General features: G+C 40.8%; 2 non-coding genes across 2 annotated transcripts; one reads left to right on the top strand and one right to left on the bottom strand.

Moving 5' to 3' along the window:
* The first annotated feature begins 411 nt into the window (after positions 1-411).
* TRNAK-UUU (transfer RNA lysine (anticodon UUU)) lies at positions 412-484 on the top strand. Its single transcript has one exon. It is a non-coding gene; the product is annotated as a tRNA-Lys (tRNA).
* A 6,347-nt stretch (positions 485-6,831) lies between these two features.
* Positions 6,832-6,903, bottom strand: TRNAD-GUC (transfer RNA aspartic acid (anticodon GUC)). The gene has a single exon. It is a non-coding gene; the product is annotated as a tRNA-Asp (tRNA).
* Between the last annotated feature and the right edge of the window lie 1,097 nt (positions 6,904-8,000).

Below are 8,000 nucleotides of genomic sequence, written 5' to 3'. Positions count from 1 at the left end.
AAATGGAGCAACAGAGAACCTTCATCTTCTTTCCACACTTTTTAATCCTCTCGAGGATTCTCCTCAGGCCAATCGTTCCTTAAAACCGTCTCCACCTCCTGGTTCCTCCCTCCAAGATGGCGAGGGAGCCCGCAAATTCGGTCTCCCAGGACCCCTCTGCCCAGAGCAACGAACTCCCTTTGGCAATATAGGAATAATCTTCATTCTCCCTGCAATTGTGTACATGAATAGGCTGTTTAATGAAAGTACAGTGTGGAGGTTAAATTATCTGCTTGGTGATTAAATGGCTTAGGTGATTGAGCTCCAACCCTGGTAGTTTCCGAAACCATGGATTTCCTGCAGCTTTTCTTGGCAAGCCAATTACTGATGGGACTACATTATTTAAAGAATGAAGAAAGCTATCGTAGGAGGGCCTGGGTAGCTCAGTCGGTAGGGCATCAGACTTTTAATCTGAGGGTCCAGGGTTCAAGTCCCTGTCCAGGCGGTAAGCATAGTTTTGATTTCTGCCACACGTAGAAGTCAAAACAGAAAACTTCTGCCGTATGTGTCGAAACAGTCCTACCCTCAAACCTTTGCTAGGTTTAACTTACTTATACCCTCCAAAGACTAAATCACATATTTGTAAGAAAATTTAGGATTATGGTAAAGATACTATAACAAGTAACTTGCACTGGAGTTACTGGATAGCTACTTTCAAATTCCCTTACGTGGTGGGGGATAACTACCTCATTCTAGAGGGTGTTGCAGTTTGGGAGCACCCTAGTAGTAGCATGTAGACTGAGAGCAGTGGCCTTTGTCTTGTTCATCTCCGAGTTTCCCAGGTCTTAGACAAGATGGTAGTACACAAAACCCTGCAAGAAACACGAACTAAAATCCAGACAGATTTTGAAATTGTCAGTCATCCATTTTGTGCTTTCATTACAAAGCTACTGTCCTCACCTTAAGATATAATCTAAAAAAAAAAAAAAAAAAAAAAAACCAGAAATGGGCTTCTGTGCATTTTTTCTGTGTACAGCACTATAGATTTTTATAAGACTTGAAATGGGTTTTAGACAAAAAGTCGAGGTTTTTACCCAGTGGATACTCTGAGCACAGTAAGTGCATATTCTTTATGACTGTTCCCTCATTTTCACTAAGTCATATGTACTCTAGAGAAGAGGAGTAAAGCTAACAAGATTTCTATTAGAGAAATTCTGTATTTGAAAAGTTGTGGAAGTTTTCCCGCCTTCAAAGTGGACCTCAGAAATCAGTAGGCAGGGCAGCAGGAATTGTCAGTCCCTGGTTGCACCTGACATAAAAATGAAGTATTTTTTTTTAGCAGAAACAGGTATTGAAAGGTCAAAAGTCTGCTGTTCCCCAGACTTAAACCTCCAGCTCTCTCTTAGGTCCTAATTCAGCTGGTGAAATGATGAGATCTGTAAGAAGAGTGAGAGGAATTCAGGGTTTCAAAGACTTTCAGGGTCTCCCAAAGTGTGTCTCAATCACCTGGGGACTCATGTTTCTTCCTGAACTTGAGGAGATGTGTCCAATTTAGTAATGACTGGAGTGAACAAGGTTTCTTCTTCAGAGGAATTAAAAGATACAGAAAGAGGCCAGACTCAGTGGCTCATCCCTGTAATCCCAGCACTTTGGGAGGCCAAAGTGGGCAGATCACTTGAAATCAGGAGTTCAAGACCAGCCTGGCCAACATGGTGAAGCCCCATTACTACTAAAAATGCAAAAATTACCTGGGCGTGGTGGCATGCGCCTGTAGTCCCAGCTACTCAGGAGGCCGAGGCAGGAGAATTGCTTGAACCTGGGAGGTGGAGGTTGCAGAGAGCCAAGATCACGCCACTGGACTCCAACCTGGGTGACAGAGTGAGACTCAGTCTCAAATAAATAAATAAATAAAAATAAAAGATAGGGAAAGCAGAATGAAAGTTATAACTTACAACACAAGACAGAGGATTTAAATCTGTTGTCCCCTTCAACATTCTTTCTGCACTTTCACAATTGGGATTTCCTGGGTTATTTAAGGTTGGGTGGGAAGTGGAATGACTGCCCACTTCCAAGGGTTTTGCAGGCATAGAAGACCATTTCCCATGTCTCTCGTGCTTCTCCCTTTTTAGCACACCCATCCTAATGCTAACTTTTCCTTTCTCTTCTCCTCCACCTTTCCCTAGGCCCTTCTTCTTTTCCCTCTTGTCTTCTTTTTTCTTCTACCTTTCATTCTCTGTTACCTCTCATTTGCTACTTAAGTGTTTCCTTTCCCATCCATAAGGGCAAAGTTGAATGAATCACTTGGTAATGCATCACCTTGAACATCAGAGATTCCATATTAATCCATGTCCTCTTCTAATATGTTTCATCACATCTTATCTTAAGGTCCATCTCATTCAAAGACAAGAATGACCTGGATGTTGAAAAAGTAGTATTTGCTGCCACGGTCATATTCGACCTTCAGTCATGCATGAGCACCTTTGCAGAGGAAGAAAGGAAGCAATGAGGTAAGAACCAAGACAACAAGAGACTTCACAATGTTTCCTGCAATAATGTCAGTTTCAAAATAAGTAAGTAAATAAATAAATAAACAAATAAACCAAAACCATGGAAAATGATGAAAGGCTAGATTTTGTCAGGTATGGGACAGGGCAGGAAACAGAAAGCAGTGGCTGTGATTTACATAAATGGTGTTGTTCTTCTCTCCTGGGGGACTCAGAGTTGGGGAAAACAGAATAATTTTGGAGTCCACAAGTGCCATATTGAAAATATTAGTATGGTTTCACCCATCGAGGTCTGTGTTGTAGGTCCAGCATACATCTGCTGTGCAATCTAACTTTGCATAAGGTGCCAAGAAAACAGTTCTATGGATTCACATAAATTTATTCAGCTCAACACAGAAGTACAATTTTATTCTTCATTCTTGATTTATTTTCCTTCTGTTTTCATTCATTTCCTCCATCCCCCTTCCTTTCATCCCAAGAGTCTCCTGCATTTCTTTCTTCTCTGAATATTATGTACTAGCAACCTCTGGCCAAAGAATGAGATGGATATGAGGGTGAGTGCAGGCATAGCTCTGAGCTTGTAAAGGTGAAAGCTATACAAAGCGAAGTGGAACCCAAGTTAATTTTAAGATTTCATGAGTTTTCTGTAGCCTGGGAACATTAGATTCAGGTTTTTCTTCCTTCCCAAATTTTACATTCTCTGACTTTTTCTGCTCAAGTAAGCATTTCCCTTGTCAAAGTGAGTATTGTGGAAATTGCTTTATCAGCATTAAAAGATGGTAGAAAAGAGATTTTAAAAAGTGCTACATGTAATGGGATATTTTGACTGTATATTTAATTTAATATAAATTAAAACAGGACTTTCAAGTATTAAGCCCATTGTATAAGCTCTGTTTAGAGAAGGGGTGATTATCCCTACAGTTTCTCATTGAGCAGCCCAGGTTAGCTTGTTATTAAACTTGGAAAGCATGAATGCCTCCTAATGGAAGATTACTGCAACCTTAATTCCATGGTCCCACCCATTAAGGTCCTTATACCAAATATTATTGTAATTACTGACACCATCTAATTGTTAACTGATATATACTCTGTAGTTATAGATTTGTCTACTACGTTTTGTTTAGTGGCTATTTCAATGCCTCAAATCTTCTCAGTTTGTCTGCATCTGTGAGGGAACACAGTACACTTTTACCTCTCTACCATGGATTATCTCATATGGCTTGCCATAGCACATAATCTTTGCCAGCAAGATCTTAACTGCATCCAACTTTCTCCAGAAATATAGGTGTGATATTTATTGATGGCATTCTTCTCTGCGGAGACTTATTTGACACACACACTCACTCAAGACATACAAACATTTGGCTGAGTGCGGCGGGTCACACCTGTAATCCCAGCACTTTGGGAGGCCGAGGTGGGTGGATCACCTGAGGTCAGGAGGTCTAGACCAGCCTGCCCAACATGGTGAAACCCCGTCTCTACTAAAAATAAAAAAATTTGCTGGGCATAGTGGTGGACACCTGTAATCCCAGCTACTCAGGAGGCTGAGGCAGGAGAATCACTCGAACCCAGGAGGAGGGGGTTGCAGTGAGCCAAGATTGCATCATTGCACTCCAGCCTGGGTGACAAGAGTGAAACTCTGTCTAAAAAAAAAAAAAAAAAAAAGACATACAAACATTCACAAAGGACCTCACAATAAAGGGATGGGTTATTGCCCCTCATGTGCAAAAATAAAATTATATAATTATCTCCTCTATTATTGGATGTTGAACTTTGACAAAATTATTACCACTTTCTAAGACACTCTTAAGAATAGTTGGATAGTCCTTTAGCATTATAAAATACATACACCTCAAGCCACAAGCCAATCAACATCTTGCTTTCTTACTCATCCTTCAACCTAGCACTCCCACTTTGAAATATTTATACTTAGGATACATTTCCAACAATATGAAACTATCTACACACATTAACTGCAGGACTACTTGAAACTGCAAAATACTGGAAACTACCTAAACTACCAAACATAGGATATTTATTGAATGAACTATTGTTTCACATGTAATGGTGTAATATGTAGTTATAAAAAGGAATGAGGGCCAAGTGCAGTGGCTCATGCCTGCAATCCTGGCATTTTGGAAGGCGGTAGCAGGAGGACTATTTGAGCACAGGAGTTTGAGACTAGCCTGGGTAAAATAGTGAGACCCTGTCTCTTCAAAAAATAATAATAATAAATTAGCTAGGTATGGTGGCGTATGACTGTGGTCCCAGCCACTAGGGAGGCTCAGGTGGGAGGATTGCTTGAGCCCAAGCGGTCAAGGCTGCAGTGTGAATTCCTTCAGTCACTTGGATTGCAGAGCCTTAGATTGGCTGTATCTCTGTACTGGCAGATTTTGACTGTCTCAGTTGACTCAGTGGACTTTTTGTTAAACCTGGACAACAGAAGCAACATGCATCCTGAAATATTAATACCATCTACTGAAGCCTGCTGAAGTCTCTTCATACCACAAGCAACAGATCTTCTAAATGAGGGAGAGCAAGTAGGGAGTGAGAGAAGAAAGATCTTGTAGAACTGCCAGAGAATGCATTTGTTTTCACTCATCTTTGTTCATATGAAGTCCCTAAGAAACAGTATAAACTAAGGAAAGAGTAAGACCTTAAAATATCCCATCCAACTGTGGTAATAAAGTTAAAAACATACACTGACCAGATTTACAACTGGATAAACAGAGGGACAGAACTAAGTGACCTGGTTAAAGGTGTCTCTGTCTCTGCTAACTCCTCCTTAATAACTCGATTTGAAATGCTGCATAATAACTTAAAGTTTCATGTGTTACAAAAAATTGTCAGAATCTTGGAAATGGGCAACAGAAATGATTGGGTGTCTTTTCAGTGAAGTGTTGGGCATTCTCTAATAGACCTCTGGAAATTACTTGATTGTGAGTGTGTACCTTTGACCAAATTTTTATTTGTTAAACTGTTCTAGGACTCCGCAGGAGAAAAGCTGACTTGTAGATAACTGATAGTAATGCAAATGATATTTGTCCATACCAACTCAAATACATTTTGTCTGATAGAAATATAATTAATTTCCAGTAGAAAATATAACCCCAGATATTACATTTTACTGTCCTGTATAGATTATTATTTTATTATTATTATTATTATTGAGATGGAGTTTCGCTCTGTTGCCCAAGCTGGAGTGCAGTGGCACCATCTCGGCTCACTGCAACCTCCGCCTCCCAGATTCAAGCCATTCTCCTGCCTCAGCCTCCCGAGTAGCTGTGATTACAGGCGCACGACACCCTACCTGGCTAATTTTTGTATTTTTAGTAGAGACGGGATTTCACCAGTTGGTCAGGCTGGTTTCGAACTCCTGACCTCGTGATCTGTCTGCCTCCGCCTCCCAAAGTGCTGGGATCACAGGCGTGAGCCACCACGCCTGGCCTTTCCTGTATAGATTATTAATCAGTTTTCCATTTATCATTTACTTATTAATTTCCCCAAGAATCCTAAGATACAAATTATTAAATTCACAGATGGAAGGAGAGGACAAAATAACCCAAGACATCGCCCAATTTGCAAGTGATGCAGCCTAAATGTAAACTTCACCACCCACCCCAGTAGTTCGGCCCTTTCTGCCTCAAAGTCACTCCTGTGGCAGGCCGGCCTCAAACGACTCTCACCAACTAGCATGCTTGGAACACACTAAGGCAAAGAAAAACGCATTTCTTGTTCCCAACCAACCAGTCGAGGAATGAAAATTCCCAATTAGAGATCCTGGCGTGTTTCTAGAGTCAGCTGAACACACTTTGAATACTGGCGCGTTCGGTGACCTCTCTTCCCAGAGAGAAGGTGGCAGTGGACTTCCATCAGATGATGGCTTGCTGCGTGAACCCATTGATAAACCAATACGCAGGAATCAGACCTAAAATGACAAAACCAGGGCCAGGCGCGGTGGCTCACGCCTGTAATCCCAGCACTTTGGGAGGCCGAGGTGGGTGGATCACCTGAGGTTGGGAGTTTGAGGTCAGCCTGGCCAACATGGAGAAATCCCATCTCTACTAAAAATATAAAATTAGCCGGGTGGCGCATGGCTGTAATCCCAGCAGGAGCCTAAGGCAGAGAATCGCTTGAACCCGGGAGAGGGAGGTTGCAGTGAGTTGAGATCGCGCCATTGCACTCCAGCCTGGTCAACAATAGTGAAACTCCTTCTCAATAAATAAATAAATAAATAAATAAATAAATAAAACCAGAAAGAGCTGCTTTCTAAGATTGGCCTTATTAAGGCCTCACTCGCTTTATAACATTGGTATTATAAAGGTTGGAATCAAAAGTATCCATTTGTCTCCCCGTCGGGGAATCGAACCCCGGTCTCCCGCGTGACAGGCGGGGATACTCACCACTATACTAACGAGGAAGCCTTGAGGTAGTGCTAAGAAGTTCATCTATTGAAGTGGTATTCATACATTGACTACTGAATTTTTCCTTGACAGAGGCCCTAATAAATGCTAATCTTCATATTAAAAAGTTGTTATAAGATTCTATAAAACAGATTTCCCATGTTGCTTCGAAAACCTGAAAACGGCAGTTCTGCAAAAGATTATGACTTTGCTGAAAATAGTTCTAGGTCATGAATAGCAAAGAAATCTTCATTAATAGTAAGGAGCACAGTAAACTTAAAAAACTTCCTCTGCTCGAAATATCCTCCTTTCTTCTTCAACTCAAGTTTATTCATTATAGGTTTACCTCAAGGTCACCGTCCCCCAGGATTTTTTCTCAGACCAATGTGAGTTAGATGCCCTTCCTCTGGTTCTGTTTACCATGATAAAAATATACATATATTAATTTCTACATTTCCTTTCATAAAGGATCTTAAAGTCTAGGTTTTAGATTTTGCAGCATTGACATTAAATACGTGTTTATTTTTGTATAGCCGTTTAGTAGTAGAAATCCCATTCCTAGGAATGTGTTTCAGTGAAATTCCAGCTGAGCTCAATAAGTGGCTTCACAGAAATAAGATATTAATTGTACCAATTTGATGTAAAGGGAATTAAAGGCAACCTGATGTGCATCAGAAATCTGAATAAGTGTGTACTGAGAGAAAATCAGCAAGTTTTCTAGCACTGCTATAACATGTCACAAACTGGGTGGTTTAAAACAATAAAAATTTGCTCTCAGTTCTGTTGTCTAGGAGTCTGAAATCAAAGTGTCTGCAGTCACCCTCTCTGAAGGCTCTAGGGAAGAATATTTCCTTGCCTCTTCCTAGTTTCTGATGTCTCCTGGAAACCTCTAGTGTACCTTGGGTTGTAGCTGCGTAATTCCTATCTCTGTCTCTGTTGTTATGTGGCCTTCTTTTCTCTGTGTCTCTGTATGCCTTCTCTTCTTATAAAGACACCAGTCATTGGATTTAAGCCTCGCCCAAATCCAGTATGACCTCATCTTAACTAATTACGTCAGCCAAGACCCTATTTTCAAATAAAGTCACATTTTGAGGTTCTGGATGGACACAAACTT

This window comes from Macaca fascicularis, chromosome 4 (genome assembly GCF_037993035.2).
Source record: "Macaca fascicularis isolate 582-1 chromosome 4, T2T-MFA8v1.1".
NCBI classification, from domain to species: domain Eukaryota; kingdom Metazoa; phylum Chordata; class Mammalia; order Primates; family Cercopithecidae; genus Macaca; species Macaca fascicularis.
Note: the sequence above shows the minus strand (reverse complement) of the source record. Positions and strands in the feature narration are given on the sequence as shown.